This window comes from Phyllobates terribilis, unplaced genomic scaffold (assembly GCF_046119375.1).
Source record: "Phyllobates terribilis strain yellow unplaced genomic scaffold, ASM4611937v1 Scaffold_35__1_contigs__length_13245226, whole genome shotgun sequence".
NCBI classification, from domain to species: Eukaryota; Metazoa; Chordata; class Amphibia; order Anura; family Dendrobatidae; genus Phyllobates; species Phyllobates terribilis.
Window position 1 is genome coordinate 7,488,195 of NW_027362795.1, and position 13,127 is coordinate 7,501,321.

A 13,127-nucleotide genomic window follows, 5' to 3' on the forward strand; every position below is an offset into this window, starting at 1 on the left:
AGAGTAGGGCCCGGCCAGATGAGTCTACCTTATCGTGGTAAAAATCTTTTGGCCAAAACAAAAGCTGATGGCTATGTGTGTGATCTGGTGTTCACTGGGAACTGGTAATGTGTGGAGTGGAGTTTTTCCAAGAGTTGGCAGTTGGACTGTAGAAGGTTCGAGGGATAGAGGTGGAGCTGGGGTGGAACCCGGGCAGAGTCTCAAGGGGGCCCGAAAATTTTGCCAGTATGGGGCCATGAAATTCCTGGTGGCAGCCCTGCATACATGGGTGAGTAATGATCAGTTTTCTTCACTATTTCACGTCTGGAGTGCTGCCATTTTATTGCCGTATATCACTATAAATAAATATGTATCTATAACAATCTTTATTCATATGGTTACGTTTTTTATATGTAAAACAATAACTGCATACATGCTTCATATATTATACAAACTCGACCAATTGATCAGCAGGATCTATTGGAAAACTTGCAACCTTCTTCGGCTGGTATTCAGACTCATCATCTTGAATGTATGTGGCACTGGAAGGGCACACTATTTCTTGAACGGCTGAATATCTTTGCATGACCCTGATCCGATTCCTATGGAGTCCTGTGACTCTTTTTATTCAGCTATACATTACACTATTATTTATTGATGCTGGTTACTCAGTGATTTTGGTCATAGCGCAGGTTGTGCAGCATAATCATTGTAAAATGCTGCTACATGACATGGCAGCAGAAATAAAGTGAGTAGGGTCACATTACGTCCACCCTACATAATGCAGCAAGCAGATAAAAAAAAAATCAGAACTTGTCACATCACCGCAGGGGTCGTAATGTAACCCTACTCACCTGCATCACGCTAACATGTAGAAGCGGCACAGACCGAAGTTTGGCAGCTTGACCTATGTTGTGACCAAACATCGTGTAGCCCCAGCATAGGCTAGACTGTGTGTGTAGGCTAACGTCACTGCCATGCAACGTCTATGCCTGTCAGCTGCTGGCTTCTGATTGGCCGGTGATGTGTATTGCGGTGCAGGAACTCAATGTGTCTCTGCACCGTAACACACTTCAGCTGATTGTGCGTCCAGGTGCACATCCAATTGAAGTGGGCACTGGCGTCAGCATAGGTCCAGTAGAAGTTTCTGCCACCGTAAACATTACCCCTTGGTAATGTAGGGGACATGTGATGACTATCAACATTGTGGATAGGGCGTAAGGTGTAGTGATCGGTAGTGGCACTGCCAAGTGAAATTAAAGAGTAACAAAAGGTCAAAAATCAATTTATTGTGGTATTTACAAAATTACAAAAATATAATTGGTTGAACAACCTTTTGGTTTCTTGCCAGGTGCTAAAAAGGTTAAATCTTGCTGCCAAGTGGAAAAAATAGGATTAAATCTTGCTGCCAGGTGGTAAACGGCTTAAATCTTGCTGCCAGGTAGAAAAAAGGGTTAAATCTTGCTGCCAGGTGGTAAACGGCTTAAATCTTGCTGCCAGGTGGTAAGCGGCTTAAATCTTGCTGACAGGTAGAAAACAGGGTTAAATCTTGCTTGCCAGGTGGTAAACGAGTTAAATCTTGCTGCCAGGTAGTAAACGAATTAAATCTTGCTGCCAGGTGGTAAAAGGGTTAAATCTTGCTGCCAGGTGGTAAAAGGGTTAAATCTTGCTGCCAGGTGGCAAAATGGTTAAATCTTGCTTGTCAGGTGGTAAACGGGTTAAATCTTGCTGCCATGTGGTAAACGGGTTAAATCTTGCTGCCAGGTAGTAAACGGGTTAAATCTTGCTGCCATTTGGTAAAAGGGTTAAATCTTGCTGCCAGGTAGTAAACGGCTTAAATCTTGCTTGCCAGGTAGTAAATAGGTTAAATCTTGCTTGCCCGTTGGTAAATGGCTTAAATCTTGCTGCCAGGTAGTAAACGGGTTAAATCTTGCTGCCAGGTGGCAAAAGGGTTAAATCTTGCTGCCAGGTGCTAAAAGCATTAAATCTTGTCTTGCTGCCAGATTGTAAAAGGGTTAAATCTTGCTGCCAGGTGGAAAAAAGGGGTTAAATCTTGCTGCCAGGTGGGAAAAAGGGGTTAAATCTTACTGTCGCGTGGAAAAAAAAAGGGGTTACATCTTGCTGCCAGGTGGAAAAAAGGGGATAAATCTTGCTGCCAGGTGGAAAAAAGGGGTTAAATCTTGCTTGCCAGGTGGAAAAAAGGGGTTAAATCTTGCTGCCAGGTGGAAAAAAAAGGATTAAATCTTGCTACCAGGTGGGAAAAAAAGGGTTAAATCTTACTGTCGCGTGGAGAAAAAAAAGGGTTACATCTTGCTGCCAAGTGGAAAAAAGTTGATAAATCTTGCTGCCAGGTGGTAAAAGGGTTAATTCTTGCTGCCACGTGAAAAAAAGAGGTTAAATCTTGCTGCCAGGTGGAAAAAAAAGGATTAAATCTTGCTGCCAGGTAGTAAACGGGTCAAATCTTGCTGCCAGGTAGTAAGCGGGTTAAATCTTGCTGCCAGGTAGTAAACGGGTTAAATCTTGCTGCCAGGTGGTAAGCGGGTTAAATCTTGCTGCCAAGTGGTAAACTGCTTAAATATTGCTGCCAGGTAGTAAACGGGTTAAATCTTGCTGCCAAGTGGTAAAAGGGTTAAATCTTGCTGCCAGGTAGTAAACGGGGTAAATCTTGCTACCATGTGGTAAACGGCTTAAATCTTGCTGCCAGGTAGAAAAAAGGGTTAAATCTTGCTGCCAGGTAGTAAAAGGGTTAAATCTTGCTGCCAGGTGGTAAAAGGGTTAAATCTTGCTGCCAGGTGGTAAAAGGCTTAAATCTTGCTGCCAGGTGGTAAAAGGCTTAAATCTTGCTGCCAGGTAGTAAACTGCTTAAATCTTGCTGCCAGGTAGTAAACAGGTTAAATCTTGCTTGCCAGTTGGTAAACGGCTTAAATCTTGCTGCCAGGTAGTAAACGGGTTAAATCTTGCTGCCAGGTGGAAAAAGGGGTTAAATCTTGCTGCCAGGTGGAAAAAAAGGATTAAATCTTGCTACCAGGTGGGAAAAAAGGGTTACATCTTGCTGCCAGGTGGTAAAAGGGTTAAATCTTGCTGCCAGGTAGAAAAAAGGGTTAAATCTTGCTGCCAGGTGGTAAACGGGTTAAATCTTGCTGCCATGTGGTAAACGGCTTAAATCTTGCTGCCAGGTAGAAAAAAGGGTTAAATCTTGCTGCCAGGTAGTAAACGGGTTAAATCTTGCTGCCATTTGGTACAAGGGTTAAATCTTGCTGCCAGATAGAAAAAAGGGTGAAATCTTGCTTGCCAGGTGATAAACGGGTTAAATCTTGCTGCCAGATGGTAAACGGCTTAAATCTTGCTGCCACGTAAAAAAAAGGGTTAAATCTTGCTGCCAGGTGGTAAAAGGGTTAAATCTTGCTGCCATGTGGTAAACGGGTTAAATCTTGCTGCCAGGTGGTAAACGGCTTAAATCTTGCTGCCAGGTAGAATAAAGGGTTAAATCTTGCTGCCAGGTGGTAAACGGGTTAAATCTTGCTTGCCCGTTGGTAAACGGCTTAAATCTTGCTGCCAGGTAGTAAACGGGTTAAATCTTGCTGCCAGGTGGTAAAAGGGTTAAATCTTGCTGCCAGGTGCTAAAAGCATTAAATCTTGTCTTGCTGCCAGGTTGTAAAAGGGTTAAATCTTGCTGCCAGGTGGAAAAAAGGGGTTAAATCTTGCTGCCAGGTGGGAAAAAAAAGGGTTAAATCTTACTGTCGCGTGGAAAAAAAAAGGGTTACATCTTGCTGCCAGGTGGAAAAAAGGGGATAAATCTTGCTGCCAGGTGGTAAAAGGGTTAAATCTTGCTACCAGGTGGTAAAAGGGTTAAATCTTGCTGCCAGGTGGTAAACGGCTTAAATCTTGCTGCCAGGTAGAAAAAAGGGTGAAATCTTGCTTGCCAGGTGGTAAACGGGTTAAATCTTGCTGCCAGATGGTAAACGGCTTAAATCTTGCTGCCACGTAGAAAAAAGGGTTAAATCTTGCTGCCAGGTGGTAAAAGGGTTAAATTTTGCTGCCATGTGGTAAACGGGTTAAATCTTGCTGCCAGGTGGTAAACGGCTTAAATCTTGCTGCCACGTAGAAAAAAGGGTTAAATCTTGCTGCCAGGTGGTAAAAGGGTTAAATCTTGCTGCCATGTGGTAAACGGGTTAAATCTTGCTGCCAGGTGGTAAACGGCTTAAATCTTGCTGCCAGGTAGAAAAAAGGGTTAAATCTTGCTGCCAGGTGGTAAACAGGTTAAATCTTGCTGCCAGGTAGTAAACGGGTTAAATCTTGCTGCCATTTGGTAAAAGGGTTAAATCTTGCTGCCAGGTAGTAAACGGCTTAAATCTTGCTGCCAGGTAGTAAATAGGTTAAATCTTGCTGCCAGGTGGTAAAAGGGTTAAATCTTGCTGCCAGGTGCTAAAAGCATTAAATCTTGTCTTGCTGCCAGGTTGTAAAAGGGTTAAATCTTGCTGCCAGGTGGAAAAAAGGGGTTAAATCTTGCTGCCAGGTGGGAAAAAAAAGGGTTAAATCTTACTGTCGCGTGGAAAAAAAAAAGGGTTACATCTTGCTGCCAGGTGGAAAAAAGGGGATAAATCTTGCTTGCCAGGGAGTAAATGGGTTAAATCTTGCTAACAGGTGGTAAAAGGCTTAAATCTTGCTGCCAGGTGCTAAAAGCATTAAATCTTGTCTTGCTGCCAGGTTGTAAAAAGGGTTAAATCTTGCTGCCAGGTGAAAAAAAGGGGTTAAATCTTGCTACCATTTGGGAAAAAAAGGGTTAAATCTTACTGTCGCGTGGAAAAAAAAAGGGTTACACCTTGCTGCCAGGTGGAAAAAAGTTGATAAATCTTGCTGCCAGGTGGTAAAAGGGTTAAATCTTGCTGCCAGGTGGAAAAAAAAGGATTAAATCTTGCTGCCAGGTGATAAACGGGTTAAATCTTGCTGCCAGGTGGTAAACGGCTTAAATCTTGCTGCCACGTAGAAAAAAGGGTTAAATCTTGCTGCCAGGTGGAAAAAAGGTTAAATCTTGCTGCCAGGTGGTAAAAGGGTTAAATCTTGCTGCCAGGTGGAAAAAAAAGGATTAAATCTTGCTGCCAGGTGATAAACGGGTTAAATCTTGCTGCCAGATGGTAAACGGCTTAAATCTTGCTGCCACGTAGAAAAAAGGGTTAAATCTTGCTGCCAGGTGGTAAAAGGGTTAAATCTTGCTGCCATGTGGTAAACGGGTTAAATCTTGCTGCCAGGTGGTAAACGGCTTAAATCTTGCTGCCAGGTAGAAAAAAGGGTTAAATCTTGCTGCCAGGTGGTAAACGGGTTAAATCTTGCTGCCAGGTGGAAAAAAAAGGATTAAATCTTGCTGCCAGGTGGTAAACGGGTTAAATCTTGCTGCCAGGTAGTAAACGGGTTAAATCTTGCTGCCAGGTAGTAAACGGGTCAAATCTTGCTGCCAGGTAGTAAACGGGTTAAATCTTGCTGCCAGGTGGTAAGCGGGTTAAATCTTGCTGCCAGGTGGTAAACAGCTTAAATCTTGCTGCCAGGTAGTAAACGGGTTAAATCTTGCTGCCAGGTGGTAAACGGGTTAAATCTTGCTGCCATGTGGTAAACGGCTTAAATCTTGCTGCCAGGTAGAAAAAAGGGTTAAATCTTGCTGCCAGGTAGTAAAAGGGTTAAATCTTGCTGCCAGGTGGTAAACGGGTTAAATCTTGCTGCCAGGTAGCAAACGGGTTAAATCTTGCTGCCAGGTGGTGAAAGGGTTAAATCTTGCTGCCATGTGGTAAACGGGTTAAATCTTGCTGCCAGGTAGTAAACGGGTTAAATCTTGCTGCCAGGTGGTAAACGGCTTAAATCTTGCTGCCAGGTAGAAAAAAGGGTTAAATCTTGCTGCCAGGTAGTAAAAGGGTTAAATCTTGCTGCCAGGTGGTAAACGGGTTAAATCTTGCTGCCAGGTAGCAAACGGGTTAAATCTTGCTGCCAGGTGGTGAAAGGGTTAAATCTTGCTGCCATGTGGTAAACGGGTTAAATCTTGCTGCCAGGTAGTAAACGGGTTAAATCTTGCTGCCAGGTGGTAAACGGGTTAAATCTTGCTGCCATGTGGTAAACGGCTTAAATCTTGCTGCCAGGTAGAAAAAAGGGTTAAATCTTGCTGCCAGGTAGTAAAAGGGTTAAATCTTGCTGCCAGGTGGTAAACGGGTTAAATCTTGCTGCCAGGTAGTAAACAGGTTAAATCTTGCTTGCCAGTTGGTAAACGGCTTAAATCTTGCTGCCAGGTAGCAAACGGGTTAAATCTTGCTGCCAGGTGGTGAAAGGGTTAAATCTTGCTGCCAGGTAGTAAACTGGTTAAATCTTGCTGCCAGGTGGTAAAAGTGTTAAATCTTGCTGCCAGGTGGTAAAAGGATTAAATCTTGCTGCCATGTGCTAAAAGCATTAAATCTTGTCTTGCTGCCAGGTTGTAAAAGGGTTAAATCTTGCTGCCAGGTGGAAAAAGGGGTTAAATCTTGCTGCCAGGTGGAAAAAAAAGGATTAAATCTTGCTACCAGTTGGGAAATAAAGGGTTACATCTTGCTGCCAGGTGGAAAAAAAGGGGATAAATCTTGCTGCCAGGTGGTAAAAGGGTTAAATCTTGCTGCCAGGTAGTAAACGGGTTAAATCTTGCTGCCAGGTGGTAAAAGGGTTAAACCTTGCTGCCAGGTACTAAAAGCATTAAATATTGTCTTGCTGCCAGGTTGTAAAAGGGTTAAATCTTGCTGCCAGGTGTAAAAGGGGTTACATCTTGCTGCCAGGTGGAAAAAAAAAGGGTTAAATCTTACTGTCGCGTGGAAAAAAAAAAGGGTTACATCTTGCTGTCAGGTGGAAAAAAGGGGATAAATCTTGCTGCCAGGTGGTAAAAGGGTTAAGTCTTGCTGCCAGGTGGAGAAAAGGGATTAAATCTTGCTGCCAGGTGGAAAAAAGGGATTAAATCTTGCTGTCAGGTGGTAAAAGGGTTAAGTCTTGCTGCCAGGGGGTAAAAGGGTTAAATCTTGCTACCAGGTGGAAAAAAGGGGTTAAATCTTGCTTGCCAGGTGGTAAACGGCTTAAATCTTGCTGCCAGGTAGTAAACGAGTTAAATGTTGCTGCCAGGTAGTAAACGGGTTAAATCTTGCTGCCAGGTGGTAAAAGGGTTAAATCTTGCTGCCAGGTGCTAAAAGCATTAAATCTTGTCTTGCTGCCAGGTTGTAAAAGGGTTAAATCTTGCTGCCAGGTGGAAAAAAGGGGTTAAATCTTGCTGCCAGGTGGGAAAAAAAGGATTAAATCTTGCTACCAGGTGGGAAAAAAAGGTTAAATCTTACTGTCGCGTGGAAAAAAAAAGGGTTACATCTTGCTGCCAGGTGGAAAAAAGGGGTTAAATCTTGCTGTTAGGTGGTAAAAGGGTTAAATCTTGCTGCCAGGTGGTAAAAGGGTTCAATCTTGCTGCCAGGTGCTAAAAGCATTAAATCTTGTCTTGCTGCCAGGTTGTAAAAGGGTTAAATCTTGTTGCCAAGTGGAAAAAAGTTGATAAATCTTGCTTCCAGGTGGAAAAAAAAGAATTAAATCTTGCTGCCAGGTGGTTAAGGCTTAAATCTTGCTGCCAGGTAGTAAACGGGTTAAATCTTGCTGCCAGGTGGTAAAAGGGTTAAATCTTGCTGCCAGGTGGTAAACAGCTTAAATCTTGCTGCCAGGTAGTTTGCGGGTTAAATCTTGCTGCCAGGTGGTAAAAGGGTTAAATCTTGCTGCCAGGTAGAAAAAAGGGTTCAATCTTGCTGCCAGGTGGTAAGGGTTCAATCTTGCTGCCAGGTGGTAAAAGGGTTAAATCTTGCTGCCAGGTGGTAAAAGGGTTATATCTTGCTGCCAGTTGGTAAGCGGGTTAAATCTTGCTGCCAGGTAAAAAAAAAGGGTTAAATCTTGCTGCCAGGTAGTAAACAGGTTAAATCTTGCTGCAAGGTGGTAAAAGGGTGGTAAATTGTACGCTCTGCGAAACCATTATATACTGTGGGGCTGTATTATACTCTATGGGGCTGCAATGTACTCTATGGGGCTGCATTGTACTCTTTGGGGCTGCATTGTACTCTATGGGGCAGCATTATACTCTGTGGCTGTGTTTTACTCTAAGGGATGGCCTGCATTATACTCTATGGGGTAGCTGCATTATACTCTATGAGGGGGGCTGATTTATACTCTATGTGGGGCTGCATTATGCTCTATGCGGCGGCATTATACTCTATGCGGTGGCATTATACTCTATGGGGCGGCATTGTATGATATACGGCGGCATTATACTGTATGGGGCGGCATTGTACTCTCTGAGGCAGCATTGTTTTCTATGGGGCTGCATTGTACTCTGTGGGGCGGAATTATACTCTGTGGGGCTGAATTATACACTATGGGGCAGCATTATACTTTATGGTGGGATGGCAATATACTGTATGGGGCTGCATTGTACTCTATGGGGCGGCATTGTACTCTATGGAGCTGCATTGTATTCTGTGGGACGGATTTATACTCTGTGGGGCGGCATTGTACTCTATGGGGCAGCATTATACTCTGTGGGGCAGCATTATACCCTATGGGGCTGTATTATACCCTGTGGGGCTGCATTGTACTCTATGGGGCTGCATTGTACTCTATGGGGCGGCATTATACTCTATGGGGCGGCATTGTACTCGATGGTGGAACGACATTATACAGTATGGGGCTGTATTATACTCTATGGGGCCGCAGTTTACTCTAGGGGGCTGCATTGTACCCTATGGGGCGGCATTGTACGCTATGGTGGGGCGGCATTATACTGTATGGGGCTGTATTATACTCTATATGGCGTAATTGTACTCTATGGGGCTGCATTGTTCTCTATGGGGCTGCACAGTACTCTATGGCGAGGCACTGTAATCTATGGGATGGCCTGCATTATACTCTTTGAGGAGCTGCATTGTGCTCTATGAGGGGGGCTGCATTATACTCTTTGGGGCTGCATTGTACTCTGTGGGGCTGCATTATACTTTATGGTGGGATGTCAATATACTGTATGGGGCTGCATTGTACTCTATGGGGCGGCATTGTACTCTATGAGGCGGCATTATACTCTTTGGGGCGGCATTATACTCTGTGGGGCGGCATTGTACTCTATGGGGCGGCATTGTATTCTATGGGACGGATATATACTTTGTGGGGCGGCATTGTACTCTATGGGTCTGCATTGTACACTATGCGGCGGCATTATACTCTATGGGGCAGCATTATACTCTGTGGGGCTGGATTATACTTTATGGTGGGATGGCAATATACTGTGTGGGGCTGTATTATACCCTATGGGGCTGCATTGTACTCTATGGGGAGGCATTATACTCTATGGGGCGGCATTATACTCTATGGGGCAGCATTATACTCTGTGGGGCGGTATTGTACTCTATGGGGCGGTATTGTACTCTATGGGGCGGTATTGTACTCTATGGGGCGGTATTGTACTCTATGGGGCGGTATTGTACTCTATGGGGCTGCATTGTACTCTATGCGGCTGCATTGTACTCTATGGGGCTGCATTGTACTCTATGGGGCTGCATTGTATTCTATGGTGGGGCGGCATTATACTGTATGGGGCTGTGTTATGCTCTATATGGCGGAATTGTACTCTATGGGGCTGCATTGTACTCTATGGGGCTGCACTGTACTCTATGTGGATACACTGTAATCTATGGGATGGCCTGCATTATACGCTATGGGGTAGCTGCTTTTTGCTCTATGAGGGGGGGCTGCATTATACTCTTTGGGGTGGCTATATTATACTCTATGGGGTAGAATTATACACTATGGGGTGGCATTGTACTCTATAAGTCTGCATTGTATGCTATGCGGAAGCATCATACGCTAAGCGGCAGCATTGTATGCTACGCGGCAGCATTGTACTCTGTGGGGCAGCATTGTACTCTGTGGGGCAGCATTGTACTCTTTGGGGCAGCATTGTAGTCTGTGGGGCTGCATTGTACTCTATGAGATGGGCTGCATTATTAGCTATCGGTTAGTTGTATTATACTCTATGAGGGCTGCATTGTACCCTATGGGGCAGCATTTTACCCTATGGGGCGGCATTATACTCTATGGGGCGGCATTATACTCTATGGGGCGGCATTATACTCTATGGGGTGGCATTATACTCTGTAGGGCAGCATTGTACTCTATGGGGCTGCATTGTACTCTATGGCATTCTATGGGGTAACATTATATTGTATGGGGCGGCATTGTACTCTATGGGGCGGCATTGTACTCTATGGGGCTGCATTGTACTCTATGGGGCTGCATTGTACTCTATGGCATTCTATGGGGTAACATTATATTGTATGGGGCGGCATTGTACCCTATAGGGCGGCATTGTACCCTATAGGGCGGCATTGTACCCTATGGGGCGGCATTGTACCCTATGGGGCGGCATTGTACTCTATGTGGTGGCCTGCATTATACTCTATGGGGTGGCCTGCATTATACTCTATGGGGTGGCCTGCATTATACTCTATGTGGCGGCATCATACTCTATTGGGCAGCATTATACTCTGTGGCTGCATTATACTTTATGGTTGGGAGGCATTATGCTGTATGAGGCTGTATTATATTCTATGGGGCTGCATTGTACTCTATGGAGCAGCATTATACTCTATGGGGCAGCATGGTACTATATGGGGCGCCATTGTTCTCTATGGGTCTGCATTTTATGCTATGCAGCGGCATTATACTCTATGGGGCATCATTATAATCTATGGGGATGCATTGTACTCTATGGGGCAGCATTGTACTCTATGGGGCAGCATTGTACTCTATGGGGCAGCATTGTATTCTCTGGGGCAGCATTCTACTCTATGGGGCTGCATTATGCTTTCAGGTGGGGTGGCATTGTACTCTATGTGGCGGCATTGTACTCTATGGGCCTGCATTATACTCTATGGGGTAGCTGCATTATGCTCTGAGGGGGTTTGAATTATACTCTTTGGAGTGGCTGCATTATACTCTATGGGGTGGCTGGTTTATACTTTATGGGGCAGAATTGTACTCTATAGGTCTGCATTGTATGCTATGCTATGTGGCGGCATCATACTCTATTGGGCAGCATTATACTCTATGTGGCTGCATTATACTTTATGGTGGGGTGGCATTGTACTGTATGAGGCTGTATTATATGCTATGGGGCTGAATTGTACCCTATGGGGCTTCATTATACTCAATGGGGCGGCATTATACTCTATGGTGGGGCAGTATTGTACTGTGTGGGGCGGCATTGTACTCTATGGGGCGACACTGTACTCTATGGGGTGACATTGTACTCTATGGGGTGGCACTGTACTCTATGGGGCGGCATTGTACTCTAAGGGGCGGCATTGTACTCTATGGGATGGCATTATACTTTTTGGAGCGCCATTATACTGTATGGGGCTGTACTATATTGTATGGGGCGGCACTGAACTCTATGGGGCGGCACTGAACTCTATGGGGCGGCATTGTACCTTGTGGGGCGGCATTGTACCCTGTGGGGCGGCATTGTACCCTGTGGGGCGGCATTGTACCCTGTGGGGCGGCAGTGTACTCTGTGGGGCAGCAGTGTACTCTACTGGGCTGCAGTGTACTCTATTGGGCTGCAGTGTACTATATATGTACTATATGGGGCTGCATTATACTGTATGGAGGACTATGTGGAATGCATTATAGTATATGAAGGACTATGGGATGCATTATACTATATTGAGGACTATGGGGAGTGTATTATACTATATGGAGGACTATGGGATGCATTATACTATATTGAGGACTATGGGGAGTGTATTATACTATATGGAGGACTATGGGATGCATTATACTATATTGAGGACTATGGGGAGCGTATTATACTATATGGAGGACTATGGGATGCATTATACTATATTGAGGACTATGGGTTGTGCATTATACTGTATGGAGGCCTATGGGCTGTGTATTATACTATATGGAGGACTATGGGGAGTGCATTATACTATGTGGAGTACTATGGGCTGTGTATTATACTATATGGAGGACTATGGGGTGCATTATACTATGTGGAGTACTATGGGGAGTGTATTATACTATGTGGAGTACTATGGGCTGTGCATTATACTATGTGGAGTACTATGGGCTGTGCATTATACTATATGGAGGACTATGAGGAGGGGTGTATTATACTATATGGAGGACTATGGAGTGTATTATACTATATGGAGGACTATGGGGTGTATTATACTATATGGAGGACTATGGAATGTATTCTACTATATGGAGGACTATGGGGTGTATTATACTATATGGAGGACTATGGGGTGTATTATACTATATGGAGGACTATGGGGTGTATTATACTATATGGAGGACTATGGAGTGTATTATACTATGCGGAGGACTATGGGGTGTATTATACTATGCGGAGGACTATGGGGAGTGTATTATACTATGTGGAGTACTATGGGCTGTGCATTATACTATGTGGAGTACTATGGGCTGTGCATTATACTATATGGAGGACTATGAGGAGGGGTGTATTATACTATATGGAGGACTATGGGGTGTATTATACTATATGGAGGACTATGGAGTGTATTATACTATATGGAGGACTATGGGGTGTATTATACTATACGGAGGACTATGGAATGTATTATACTATACGGATGACTATGGAGTGTATTATACTATGGGGTGTATTATACTATATGGAGGAATATGGCCTGTGCATTATACTATACGGAGGACTATGGAGTGTATTATACTATGCAGAGGACTATGGGGAGTGTATTATACTATATGGAGGACTATGGGCTGTGCATTATACTATATGGAGGACTATGGGCTGTGCATTATACTATATGGAGGACTATGGGCTGTGCATTATGCTATGTGTAGTACTATGGGGAGTGTATTATGCTATGTGGAGTACTATGGGGAGTGTATTATACTATGTGGAGGACTATGGGCTGTGCATTATACTATATGGAGGACTATGGGCTGTGTATTATACTATGTGGAGGACTATGGGGAGTGTATTATGCTATGTGTAGTACTATGGGCTGTGCATTATACTATATGGAGGACTATGGGGAGTGCATTATACTATGTGGAGGACTATGGGGAGTGCATTA

At 44.3% G+C, this 13,127-nt stretch overlaps 1 protein-coding gene and 1 long non-coding RNA gene across 2 annotated transcripts in view; both read left to right on the forward strand.

Moving 5' to 3' along the window:
• The window catches only part of LOC141182625 (uncharacterized), a 324,672-nt gene that overhangs the window by 66,167 nt on the left and 245,378 nt on the right, over window positions 1-13,127 (forward strand). The gene's annotated exons all lie outside the window — the stretch shown is intronic.
• Window positions 1-13,127, forward strand: part of LOC141182635 (uncharacterized) — a 54,578-nt gene that overhangs the window by 2,310 nt on the left and 39,141 nt on the right. The gene's annotated exons all lie outside the window — the stretch shown is intronic.